Source organism: Gopherus flavomarginatus, chromosome 1 (assembly GCF_025201925.1).
Source record: "Gopherus flavomarginatus isolate rGopFla2 chromosome 1, rGopFla2.mat.asm, whole genome shotgun sequence".
Classification (NCBI taxonomy): Eukaryota; Metazoa; Chordata; order Testudines; family Testudinidae; genus Gopherus; species Gopherus flavomarginatus.
The window spans coordinates 122,008,322-122,023,129 of record NC_066617.1 but is presented as its reverse complement, the minus strand read 5'-3'; positions in this window follow the sequence as shown (position 1 = coordinate 122,023,129).

Here is a 14,808-nt window from a genome sequence, read left to right as displayed (position 1 = left end):
ATACATAAAAAATAAATAAAATATTCAAAATACAAAATTCTTATGCCTTTATCTATGTACAACACCTCTTTATTTTTATTCATACATATATGTATGTAAAGAGATGTATATCTCTAGATATATGAAATATTAATTGGGATTTAATACACACATATACATGCAATACTAGAATAGGGATCACTAATTTAGGGCCCATTCCTGCTCTTGTTGAAGCCTATAGCAAAACTTCAGGCCACTTATTTAGACACCTAACTATGAATTTAGGGCTTTATTTCTGAAAATCCTAGTCACTGTCTATTTTCCAGATTGAGATATTAAAGCACACATAGAAGTTAATCTGTCATCTTGTTTGAAGAGGCAAAGCAAATCATCAGTTAACCTGGAAGAGAACTCAGAATGTTGGCTCCTGGTCCTATGATTTAATGGCCAATGCAAAAACATATGACAGACCATAATGCTGACACATTCAAATATTGGGTTATGGGTTGATAACTTTAGATAGTTGGGCAAAAATTTCACTCACCTAAATAACTCATTTCACAGTCAATGGACATAGGCACTCCTGAAATTTTTACAAGTTCAACTTGTCAAAATATTATAAACTTCAGCCATATTTAAGGCCAGATGTATCTCACTGATGTTTAAACACCTGGCTCTATCACTAGCTATTTTAATTCAACTCTTACACTTGGAAAATAATGTTATGACAAAACTTACTAATTGCTTTTGTTGGAATTACCTCTCGAGACTGGTCCATATGTTAGGAACCACTGTTTAACAATGACTTGATTGCTTTCTGAACTTGACACTGACATTAGGGAAAGGTAAAAAAACTAATTGTTTACTACCACTGAGATGGTGCTAATTCTGGAGCAGTCAATGTATTTAAAGGTAGGGTGAAATTTTCTAAAGTAATCAGCACCGGCCTAACTTAGATTGCAAGCTCTATGTGGCAGGGCTGGGATTTTTGGTGTGTATTTATACTGCACCTAGCACAACGGGGTCCTGATCCCGACTGGGGCTCATAGCCACTACAATAATACAAATAATAGTAAAAATAATAATTCTGTCCCCAGTGAAATAATTAACTTCAATGGAACACAGTTAAGCCAACACAGAGTGTTTTTGAAAATCCCACCCTTATGATTGAATATCACTCTCAGAAATCAGTGGATGGAGAGGCTCCCCTCATATGTCATACAGAGTATATGGTTCAGAATGCTAAATGAATGATCTGACTTGTTCTCATACTACTAGGAGATGAAGGTTGCCATAGGCCTCTAGAAGGATACTCTTCCCTAGAATTAAAACAAAGGCTTTGATTTTTTTTTCTGATGTTGATTTCATGTGATTGTAGTGCATTTCAGGTGATATACAAATGTTTTGAGATTTTTCTAAAATTGTATTGATTTGCATCAATAATCTCATTAACAGAACTCATTTGCTTCCAACACTTCACTACTTTGCAGTTATTATCCCAGTGCCACCTAGCAGGTAGCTCCCATTAATGTTAAATAACTTTAGCATTGTTTCACTGGTTTCCTAAGGTGTGAAAGTCACTCAGCTAAATGAGATGGGGATGTGTAATAATTCCAGCTATTAAATACAGTCAAACCAGTACCAGAGAAACCATCCTATTAAGAAATCACCACTGCTATTAGACAACTCTTGAAGTACCTGCAATGCTTTAAAAGTAATAAGTTATCGGCACTCTGTGGCCACTTCTCTAACCACAGAGAACGCGAAAGGCCTTCTCCTGTCATAACAGAGACCAGCTGTAAGCTTTGTGGCTGATGCAACAGTAGTGTTGCTCTTGATGAAACAGACGACTCATAACATCTGCTGATCTGTGATACATCTGCTGCAGAGTCACTGAACTCAGAAGATGCAAAAAAAATCTGTAAATGAAATGGACAAATTTTCACATGTATCATCAAACATTGCTTGTGAAATATCACTCCTGGAAGTCATGGGGTATTCAAATGCATGAGGCATCACTGCTCTATAGCAAGAACATGTCGAAACATTAGGTTAAATTAATGACATTAAAAACAACAGAGCTCAAATGCTCATCAGCTCACGAAACCTAGGACACTTTCTTAAACCAATTGGACTAAATACTGTACTGAAGTAGAGGTCAGAGTGCATTTACCTTAACATAAACATTGTCCTGCAACTGTTGATGCTAATAGCAGCCATGTAAGCTGTTGTTATTAAGTTTTTGTCAATATTAATATATTTGCAGCAGCAAAGAATTATTTGATCTTTAGCTGCTTGTGTTCAAGTTTGCTCCATCTTTATCAGAAGAACACCTATTTTCCATAGTCCTTGAATGGTCTCTTAAAAACTGGTTTCACTAGTTTCATCAACTACATAAGAGTTCCATGAATTTTTACTTCAGTGAGGTTCTGTACAGGAGAAAGCATGTACCCAGGAATTAGTGTTTGCACAACTGGGAACTATGGACCTGATTCTGCTGTGAGCTATATGCAAACACAGGGTCCACACACACACAGAGATCACTGTAGAATAGAGGCCTCAGACAAATATAATATAGGAACCCTGAACAATAGTTTAGTAAAAGAGATGGCATGAAGAGATAGTTGAGGAGGAAGAGTTCTCTTAAGTGCAGTTGGTTAAAAAAAGATTCTTCCCTCTCACCATGATACATTTCAACCAATGAAAAGTGTTGGGGCCCTGGTCCTTGACTGGGGTATCCTAGGCACTATGATAATATAAATAATAATAAAAAAAATCAAATCTAAAATCTACATGAGAAAGAAAGCAAGGATCTCTCAGTTGGTAGGATCTTCCATCTTGAATTGCCTTGCTAAACAATTCCAGAAGCCAGACTCACTAATTAAAGGTGCAGTACCAAGAAAACTGAATCAGAATCTGTTCTTACACTTTCATAGCTGCAGACACCCAAAATAAATAAATAAATAAATCAAGAATAAGTTTGAGCTAACCCCCAGAACTTCCTGACTTTCATAGTTTCTTCCTTGTTGTCCCCACATTCTCCAGGTCACTGGAATTTGAAATTAATACTCTTGTTCTTCTTTCTGCAAACCTTGTAGCTATCTCATCACCACAGTATCACCCAAAGTAATGAGACCCAGACATTAATTTAATGGGTTATTGTCTCCCTCAGTTAGTCCAGAAACTGAAAACAAAACTGCAGAAGTTATGCACTGTACATAATTTACAAGATCTTCTGAAACAAAAATATCCAACCTTAATAACAAGTGCATGATCTGATCAGTCCCTTCAATATCTTGACATTTTCAAGACAAGACCATTTAAAGGGCATCATTAGCACCAAAGCCTATCTAAATTAAAACTATAAGATGCTTTGAGAAGCCATCACTCGTTCCCTTCCCCCATCCCCTTGTTATTCTGCTTCTGCTGAATATACAGAAACCCATTTACATAAATGCATTCTGAAAATGTGCTCAGACCAATGGGTTTGATGGAGTCTTCTCTCTTCCAGCCACAACTGATGAATTTGTCTTAGTGTTTATAAAAGATAGCTATGGGGAATTTGCTCCTTATTTTAAGGATTGGGGGTTAGAACAGTTTCTCTCGTCGGTAGTATCTGCCTGAATTCCAGATTCATCATTACATGGTGTGCATGTATTTCTGTTTCATCTACAAATGTTTTCTCAAAAGTACCACTATTTGTGTGTGTTTGTACATATGTTTTCTGGAACTGTGCTAATACCTCTAGGAGCCTTTAGTTTAGTGGACTGAAATAATGCAAGATCTGGTCCTTTTGTAGTATTTCTACCATCCAGAATCTATAATATCCTGAGATATTTAGGAAGGAGACCAGGAAAATAAACATGAATACAAATAAACCTATATAGCTGAAACATAAATACTTGAGCCCAAGCACAATTGCTATTATGCAGCTCCTGCTCTGGTCCAAATTAGTTGTCAGGGATTTCTCCATGGCATACGCTACCATTCTGAACTTCAACCATGAATAAGAGGAATCCAGTCAAATACTTCCCTTCATTCTCAAAACTGAACAGAGAATTGGATGAAGCAGGAGAGAGGGAAGAAGCTACATTTTAACTGCTCTAATCCTGGGCTCTAATTCTTAGTTTCCAACTCCGGCTCTAACCATGAGGCCAGACTCCAGCTGCTAGGCATGATCATTCATGTCCCAATCAGTGACAATTTGGACAGTTCCCCACCCCCCCATGCCAACAATGAGAGAACTAGACCTGTTACAGTGAGCATGGAGTCTACAAAAGCCAATATCTGACAGATATAGTGGGAGCCCTATACACCTTGCAGGCCTAGACTGCCACCCTGCAGATGCAGAATGAGGTCCTGCAAACTCAAACCACACTGTCTTCAGCTTCGATCTCCATGAGCCCAAACTCCCCCTATCTGACAAGTTCGATGGTGATTGTGATTGTGATGAATTTAGTGGGTTCTTAAATCAGTATCAGTTATTTCTGCTATGCCCACATTTGTACCCCACTGATAGAGCCCAAGTGGGATTGATTATCAGCCTGCTCACTTGGGAGTCCCTGGCTGATACCTCTGCTCCCAGAAAAATCAAGCCCACTTCTGGGACAATTTAAGGACTTTGTTCAGGCTATGGAGATAATCTTTCTTGACCCAAGTCATGAGTGTATGGCTGAAGCCACACTTCGGGTGTTGCAGCAGGGATGCTGGTCAGTTGCTAATTATGCAGCAGACTTCTGACACTTGATAAAAGACACTGCATGGAATGAGGCTGCTCAGTATTACCATATCTGGCTTAGCCTAAATGATGATAGCAAAGATTAATTCGCATGGGTGGAATCCCAAGCTGGCCTGCATTAGTCAACGTATGCTTCAAGGTCCACAGCCACTTGACCGAATGCCACCAAGAAAAAAGAAGATCCTCCCAGCTCCCAGTAGCCCTGCCAACTATTTTCTCCCCCACTTTTCCATCACCAGTCCTTTCTCCATTGCCTGAACCCATGCAAGTCAATGAGGTCTGGCCCCACATCTCCGACATGGAGAAAAATCAATGCCAGACATCAGGCCTATGTCTATACTGCAGGGGAACCAGGACACTTTGCACCAAGCCACCATGCTGCACTCTGGTCAGGAAACATCAATCCCCAGTCTCACGGTAGGTTATCTGGGCTGGGAATTGGTGCCCTTCCTCTTCCCCGTAGTCCACACCAACACTTGCCCATGGGTATCCTGGTGATGGCCACTGAACGTCAAACACATCTCCAACTACGGTGGCCAATTCTGGTTGGATGTATTCCTGGAGGTTTCATTGCATGACATAATATTTAATTGAATATTAATCTTTAATTCCTGGAGACTTCAGGACAATCCTGGAGGTTTGGCAACCCTATCTCTAATTCTGGCTCTGACACCAACCTAAATGGACCTGGATACCTCAGACAATTTCACTGATCTGGAGTTCACCCAGGCACACAATATCCTCACCCAAGGACTCCCATGAGCTAGTGGAGTCTATAGACAGGGTCACGCCTTTCGTCAGGCCTGGACACCTACCAGATGGCTCCCCTAGAGGTAACTACCCTTCCAGGCCACCAAGAAATCCTCCAGTTTGGGCTAATTTGTGCACCGGAGTCATCAATTATCCTTGGCTTCTCTTGACTTATCACTCACAACCCCCACCGCCACTTGCAGTCCAGTATGCTTTGTCTCCCCATCCTGCTGACAGTTCTGTTTGCCAAGAACCAACCCAGGACCAATAACCCTTTGCTGCTTACTTGGTTCCCCCAAAGAATTCAGAGATGCAGAGAGGATCCAAACGTGACCTCGCAATCTCCATGACACACCTCTCACCCCACAACAGCTCCAAGCATTCCTGTTAAATATCAACTCTATGCCGATGCGTTCAACAAAAAGAAAGCTGACATCCTACTGCCTTGTTGCAGTGGTTGCACCTATGAATGCCCCATCGATCTCCAGCTGGGAGTAGAGATTCTCTTCAGGCACATTTATTCCCTTTCTGAACTCCTGAATGCCTGTAGTTTGGGTTATTTCAAGGAACATCAACAGAAAGGGTTTATTTGCCCCACCACCTCCTGAGCAGGGGCCCCAATCTTCTTCATGACAAAAAAAGATGGTTCTCTCCAGTCTTGTGTAGACTACTGAGCTCTGAACAAATTTACAATCCAAAACTGGTAGGACTTACCATTCATGTAATGAGCTGTTCAAAAGACTCTGCTCTGCCAAGATCTCACAAAGTTGGGCCTCCGAGGCCTATAACTTGGTGAGGATCCAGGAAGGAGGTGAATTAAAGACCACCTTCTGTATCATGTATGACCACTTCAAGTAGTTAGTCATGCTATTCAATGTCCTGGTGACCCTCCAACTTTTGATTTCATAAATTACATCTTTAGGAACATGGTGGACCAATTTGTCATCATTTACCTGGACAACATCCTCATTTTATCTGAAAGTCAGAACCTCCAAACCATCACATATGCACTGTCTTGGAGAGACTTTCCCAGTACCACCTCAATGCGCTCAACAAATGCAATTTCAAAAAAAGACACAATGGAATACTTAGAACAGATCATGTCATCTGAGTGACTCACCATGAACCCATATAAGGTTGCTGAAATATCTCATTGGCCCATAACCCTTGACTCTGGCACCTGGCCCCTGTCTCCAGCTTTGACCCTGGGCTCCGAAGCCACGCTACCAACTCCTGCTCTAATCATAAAGCATGACTTCAATTCCGGGTGCTAGGCACTACCACCCATGTCTCAGTCACTGACACTGGGTGTGGGCAACTCTGACTTTTCTTCTGAATAAAATGGCCTGTGAAAGATCCATCATCCACACCCTTCTTGGACTTTCATACTCCAGAAGGTTAGAGACAACTAAAAGTGGAACAGAACTCTTTAGGAGTAAGTAGGGGAATCACTAATGAGACAAAAAATGTTCTATATTTTTGATGTTTGTAATGGTGTAAGTAGGATGAAAAATGAGCACAACGTAAGAGGCTGACTATATGGAGAAAGGATAGGAGATATCTTCTCAGTAAGGTTTATTAGAGCGTAGAATAGATTTCTAAGAGAAATGATGAAAAGCCCATTGACTGAGTAAAGTGATCAAAGCACTGAACAATATTTGGTAGGGAACAATCTTGCTTTGGCAGGGTGAGATAGATTAGGTAGTGTTGCATTCTTTTTCACCTCTATATTCCATTAATCTGTGCATGTGAGAGGAGGGTTCTTTTCTAAAAAAAGATCAAACCCAGGAATGTAGAGTTCAGAGAAAAAGTGCCAAATCTATGCAAACAGTACAGGATCCTGGAACTCTTGATTCCACTGCCAAGGAAAAGGTCTCCTGGAATTATCAGATTCTACTGCCAAAGACCGGGCCTTCACATTTGGAAGGGTTGATCAGAACTCTCTCAGCCAAAACCATGCAGCATATCATTTTTAGTACAGGTAGGATAATTTTGAAAAATTGGCCTGGCAAGAAAGATCATGAGCCTAAGGAGAGTGCAATTAAAGTCAACAGGTTTTCTCTGAGGTGCCAGAAAATGGAAATAAGCAGCTAAAGGAAAACTGAATTGTAATATAAAGATAATCTGTTCACTACACACAATTACAAGGAAGAGTAAATTACTCCAAAAGGTCTTAAATATAGAATGTATGTATTTTTTTCATTTGTTTCAATTTATAAACAAAAATACCTTATATCCTGAGGGCTTATAAGTAACTAAAAATATCCACAATTTAAAAAACATAAAAATATTAGCTCAGTCCAGATAATCCCCTCCCCAAACTAATTAAATCAACCAATCAGATAAATACAGCTCCCTAAAAATCCTAACCCACCCTAAGTGCCAAAACTCTCACCAAAGCTCAGAGAAAAAAGATGATCTTTGTGGCATGCTCTAAAATTTAACCAATTTGGGCTATTTCAGACATCGGGGATAATAAATTCCAAAGCCAAGGAATAGTCATGGAAAATATCCTGTTTCCTCTCTATTGAACTGGGGGTGAGGGATGGTTGATAGCTCAACCATCTTTGCAGATTGTAACTGGGCAATGTCACATATATAGAAAAATAATCTCTTAAGCAGGCAGGTCCTAAATCACTTAGAGCTTTTATAGTTCAAAGTTAACATTTTTAACTCCATTCAGAAACTAACAGGCACTCAGTGTAGAGCACAGGTGTGATACTTCCTTGGTTGATACAACATTTAACAAATGGACAGTGACAGTCACATTCTGCACTTGCTTTAGTGAATAGTTGTAAGGTAGCCTGATGTAGAACATTTTGCAAAAAATCCAATCTCTAAGCAAGAAAGGCATGGATGACAATAAGTAGGTCTACACCTAAGAGAACATTTCCAGCCTTCTAGCCAAGTGAGACTGCAAAAAGCGCAGGTAACAGCTCACCTTATAGCATCCCTGAGGAATAAAAAAGACCCTTATCTACTGAACATGAGTAACAAAGAGCAGGTTCATGCCAGCAGTCAAGGGAACTCATATAACCTGGTTCTGGTTTCTTTTCCCAACCTACCTACCTCACTGCTCTCTTGTCTGAATTGCACCACCGCCAACTTGCCCCAGTCTTAGCCACACACTCAGTAAAGTATTCAGCTGCATCATCGGTCTCTGATGAAAGGGGGACAATGGGCTGGGTGTCACTAGATTACTGAAGACAAAGCAAATTATGCCTCCTCACTAACCTTCCTAATGGACCCATATACAACATGCAGTAAAATGGATGGGGATGGAAACATTGCAGTATGCCACATAACAGCATCTTTGGAGCAGAAGAGTAATTGTCAAAAACTACTCTCTGGGACCTCTCAAGGAAAAAAGTTGCACAGCCATTTAAGAATCAGTCAATGTATTCCATGGTCCACAGGAAAGTTAACAATACCTCATGTTCAACAGCGTAGAAGGAACTGATCTAGCAAAATCAGCATGGATATATGATCTTCATCTATTGCCAGACAGATATCATCCACCAACACAAGCTCCATCTCCCACAATCAGGTATGAACTCTGATTGACTTGATACGTCAAGGGAATAAAAATTGTATTTTGGAAATGCACTGATTTAAATAATATTCTGCAAAACTAACTCACAAGCAGAAAACATTTTTTAGACTGCCAAGATGATGATCCAAGACATAGAAGATGCCTAAGAAAGGTGAAGACTTCATAATCTTTCCAACTCTTTGCTCTTTCTCATGCATTCCCGTGGTGAACTGCCTTTTTTTGTGTGTCTTAACCTTTTTCTCCAAATGACATTGAGCCTGCTGCACCAAACAAAACAACTCTCTGAATTTCAGGGAGATACACTAGCACCATTCACCATTATAGAGACAGTGAAAATTACATCTCAATTCAGTGCTGAAAATTAATATATATCCATAACACACCACAGAACATTCTAAACCACAACATTTGGATTCAGGTCTTGCTGCAGCAGTTTAAGGGAATTTAAATCTGGTATTCTGGTTTGGGTCCACCTCTAATTATATTACAAATACTTAATTGTCTAATCATGAATTTATGTCGGAACTAATTCCTAATTTTTTCTTTGTTGGGATTCAGTCCACCTTTACTCCTCCTTCATCTATTTCTGATATTGAAGCACCTCTTCAAACAAACATGCACACACTTCTACCTAAAATTTCATGTTGGAAGCAAGATGATACAGTGACCTTATTCTGAATATTACCCTATGGTTTTAATAGTTCCATTTCCTCCTGAGCTGGGAGTAATTTAAAATTCTATAGCAGCTTCACAAACCCAACAGGTGACTGTCAGTGAGCTCTCAGGCTTCAAAGAGGTTGTCAGATGTATCATGCCCCAGGACACAGAGGGCTGGGAGTGCACGTAGTCTTCCCAACACTACTTAATCATATCACACGGAGAACCCCTAAGCCTGGACCAAAACAGAAACTTCTTTGAGCTCAGCTCTGCAGTCAGCCTGTGGGTGATCTAGATTAATGCCATGTTAATGGCATGAGAGCACTTGGCCCTGTCACATACGTTCTGGTCAGCTCTCATGTGCTAAGCAGAGTCGGGCAGGCTGTGAATAGACTTGAGTCAGCAGTGAATAAGTAGCAAAATTAGCACTATAGCTAAATATACATAGCCAAGATTTTTAAAAATGGATGCCTAAAGTTAGGCTTCTAAATTCATAGCTAGATGACTAAATAAGTGGCTTAATTTCCAAAAGTGCTATGAACCCAGCAGCTCCTACTGAAGTCAAGGCATTTTTCAAAATGATGCCACATATTTTAGAATATCCTTTGAAATAATGGACAATGCTAGACAACCTGAACTATAAGCACAGCTACTAGCTCTATCTTTAAATAATTTTAGATAGAAATACATTGTTTCTGGAGTAGCGGTAGGGCTGGTAGTTCCACCTTCAGATAAGATTGCCTCACACTAACGGTTATAAAACTGTGTTTTCAGTTGCTTGTAACTTTGCCAAACTTTATCCATTAGGGGGCACAAGTTTTCCATGCCGGCTGTCTTTCTCAGGCTGATTTTATTTTACTTTCTTAAATTTCAACATTGCTCAGCCATTTCTGAGAATGGGATTAGGGGGAAATATATTATTAAAATGTTAAAAAAATAAATAAACTTTAGTTTCAGGCTTGTCATGTGTCAGGGGAAGTCACCCTGCTGCCTAGGGCATGCCTGTTGCCATTTCCAGAAAAATCTACCTAAATTATGAGCGTCTGATAAATCCATTTGCAGATGCGCATTAGCAATTTTAGAGTTTGGCAGCTAAATGCTCCGAAGATTCCGTCCCCACTGAGTGCCATCACCTCGCAGCACGTACATACCAACTGGACTGAATACATGCCATTCCCCACAGAACAACTGAGTTTGTAGGCTGGGCTAAAGGAGCTGTGCAGAACTTTCTCTGCAATAGCTCCTCCCAGCTGCCAGGGAGATTGTGGAGCCAGGCACAGGAACTGAGAACAGGGAGGCTGTCAGTCCTGTGCTCTCAGTGCTTCCCTCCTGCAGAGGAGAAAGAGGAAGCTGCCTGACTTGAATGCAGAAGAGTGAGGAACAGTGGAGGAGAAGACAGGGAGTGAATAGGAGCAGGGGGACATGAAAGAGTTGCAGGAATCAAAGGGAGAGGATGGGGAGTTGGAGAGCAACATGGGCCAGGGCAGGGCAGGGGGAGCTGGATAGCATTGGAGGGCTGGCTAGGAGATGATAGGCTGGGGGCACAGAGTAAGAAGAGTCTACAAGCACTAAAGCACACTCTTCTCCTGAACCCAGCATTGAGCCCATGAGTCCTGGGTCTCTATATTCCCTTGCTGTCAGCAAATAGCCACGTAAGCCACTGGTGAAGTGGATGTCTCACTCCCTTCTGGTCCACATAAGGGTAAAAGAGGCCTGTGCTACAGATCTAAACATCTGAATCATGTTGCTGACCTAAGCTCTGGGTCAATGTGGTTCTACATGATGGATTTTCTGTTTTTTCAGTTTTGTTTTTTGTTTAAGAAATTATATTTAAAAAATGTGAAAAGTTGAGGTTGCAAAGTTAAGTGCTCAAAAGTTTGGAAATGTCGGTATGAAGTTTGCTAGTGCAACCGTAATAAATTACCCTTGTGCCTAAGAATTATGATAATGTCTTTAATTACATGATCACATAACTATTTTTTTCAACAGGACACCTGTCTCATTCAGTGCCCACATGAAGCTCTGACAGAGGAATCAGGGCTGTGTAGTGAAGGAGGCTGCCTCATTTGTTTCATTATTTTGAAGGCGTGTACTATTTGAAGAACTGGGGATGGCAGGAGGAGAAAGGAGAGTCTTGTGGTTAAGGCAGTTGAATGCTTCCCTGGAAAATAGGATTCTATCCCTGCCTCTGCCACAAAGATCTTATCTGATGCTGGACAAGTCACTTAAACCAAACTTTCCACAGATGGTCACTATTTGTCCTTGTTTTCTGGCTACCCACCATGCGATATCTGGGGCTTGATTTGCAGAAATGCTGAGCACTCTCAGCTGCAACAGAAGTCAGCAGGAGCTGAGCTTTGAACATATAAAGTGCTATATAATGATAAGTACTCTAAAAATTCAGGGCCTAAGGGTTGCAAATTGGGCAATCTCTCTGGACCTCAGTTCTCCATCTGTAAAATGGGATTAATTAAACCACTTATTTTCCCAGGGGTGTTGTGGAAATAAATTCATTAATGTTTGTGAAAGACTCCAATTCTGTGATGAAAGCACCATAGAAATACCCCTGTGGAAATTAATAATTCTATATTCAGTGCAGGGTTTGGATGGAGTGTGTTTAAGGCCTAGGACCACACTCTAAGTGAGAAGGATAAAAAGAAATATTAAGTTCACCAAATAAGGCAGAGATCTTATGCAAAAAAGAGTATGTCATCCTGTAATTAAAGACTGTATCATAGTGCATACATGAGGGGGCCAAATTAAGGTTACGTATGCAACCCTGTATCTGGCCTTTTCTAACTTTTTAGTGCTTGACTTTGCAAACTTGATGTTGTTTTAACATAGTTTTTTTGGGATGTAATATATATAAGAGAATGGGCAAACCTTACATGGTGATAGGTGCTGGAGAAGATGTCACCCTTTGGAGGAGTTGTCAAATCAGCATCCTGAACGGTTGTCACATTAAATCCCAGTAGAATCAGATGGAAACCAGAATCTTGGCAATTTCATTACTGAGCACCAGGTGCCCATAAAATGTTAATTTTCAAAAATGAATTAATAATTACAGCTAATTATTGGCCAATAGCCTCCAGCCATCCTGATTTAAGGCTGTGTTCCCATCGTAACTCATAAGGATCAGGCTGGGTCAGTAGCAGGATGTAAAATCCCTAAAGAAATTCAGGAGTTTCTGTAAATGGTGATAATTCATTAAGTGGTACTCTTCCCCCAGAGTTATTTGTGGTTATTTGACAAAACCATCTTCCAAAATGAGACTTAAAACTGAAGTCCTGATCTCTTGTGCTAATTAAGAAATGCCTTAGCATGATCCTCCTCCGACCCCCATAGTAGAGTTTTAGTTCCATTGTCCTGGCCAAATTCTAAGGGCTAGTAGTTGTATTCTGACTGCCTAAATTACTCCAGTAGTTTCACATCCTCTGCTAAAAACTGTAAGATAGCCTTTTTTTTCTTTCCCCCTCCGAAATACGGATGCTATATTTCACCCTAGAAACTGGAGCATTTCAGTGTCAGGTAAGTCAGCCCTGTTGTTTATATAACACCACATGAGACATGAGAAAGAAGAAAAAGTAAGGTAAGAGTTAAATATTTGTTAGGAGGGAGGTGCTGGATTGCAGTTGCCAGAGTCAAAATGGCCATTTAAGGAATGCAGCTGGCTGTCTCTTGCAGATTTAAAGGGCCAGCTAAAAGGAAAATCTGGTGGGGAAAGGCCAAATGTAAGGGTTAACTCGAAGTTGTAACTCAGGAATCACTGGCAATTATTCCTATTCCACAAAGACTTTTATGTGCATGTTTAATTTTACATGCTATGAATTGCCTTCTTGAGCCTAAATCTCATTGAAAGACAATGGGACAAATTCCTAATTTCCTAAATTACTTTTGAAAATTAGGCTAAGTCCTGAGTTACTTAGGATAAAATTTTCCAAAGCACCTAAGTCATTTCCACTAAAAGAGTGAACTGCATAGCATTTTGCGTTTCCTGCATTAGTTGTGTCCCCCTCACTTTGAGTCTTTGTCAAACTCTGCGTGTCTCATATTCAGGCTTTGGCACATTGAGAGGGATGAATCTATGCAATACACTTAAAATATGCCATTTTGTATTTAAGGGTGCCCTTTTGTTTTGATTTTCCTTCAATGTGCTGCAATTCCTACTTAGATTGTGTAGAATTACAAGGGATGTAGGTGGGAGACTGAAAAAGAAACTTGATCCCAGTCTGAATACTTGCAAGAGCACGTAGGTGTGGCGGCAGTATCATTATATTGATTATTTTGTTTGTTGAGACTGAAATTACCGTTTGTAAAATGTAGTTGTAGAAGGAACAAACCATCTTTGTTCTGATATCCATAACGGGCGTAAGGAAGGAGGGAAATTGCAAATGAATGTGAAAAGGCCATTTAGAAAATTGACAACATTTTAAAGTTTTTTCCATGAACAATTTTGTCATACATTGTACTTTCCTCTTTGAACAGCTCTCTCACAAACTCTGCTAATATGCCTCCTTCAAAGTCATATGATTCAGTTCATTATGAATGACTTTCAGCTGTTCTGTAAGCTGTTATTGCCCAGGCTTCACTGCAGCGAAGAGTCACTTGCAGTTTCCATTTCAAACCTGGGTTTTCAGGTATTTGTTATACATTTGGCAGTCTTCAAATTTGGGTTAAAACTTGATGCATATGTTTTTTCAGCCCAGATGTGCCTTCTCCCCCAAAGACTCATTTAACTCTTTAGTACCTGAACAGAATCTAATTGTATATTAACTGCAATTTTAAAAGAAATATATGTTTTTGAGACTTAAGTATTAATTTCTTTTGCAGCCTATAAACTACTAACATTCTACAGGCAAAATGTGAAGGTGCAATTTTTAGAGATTGGCCAAAATTAAAGCTCTCTCAGGTTTTCAGACATCTAAGTGTTGATACTGGCTTCTGTTTTGTGTCTAACCTACAACAAGGCCCTCATCCAACAAGCAGCTCCATGCACCTGGACCCCCCCCACCGCATATGTACAAAGTCCCATTCACTTGAGTGGGACTTCATGTGAACACAATAATATGCCTATGTGGAGATACTAGCAGGATCAGGGACTAAAACTGCTAAATTCTTTACAACATATATT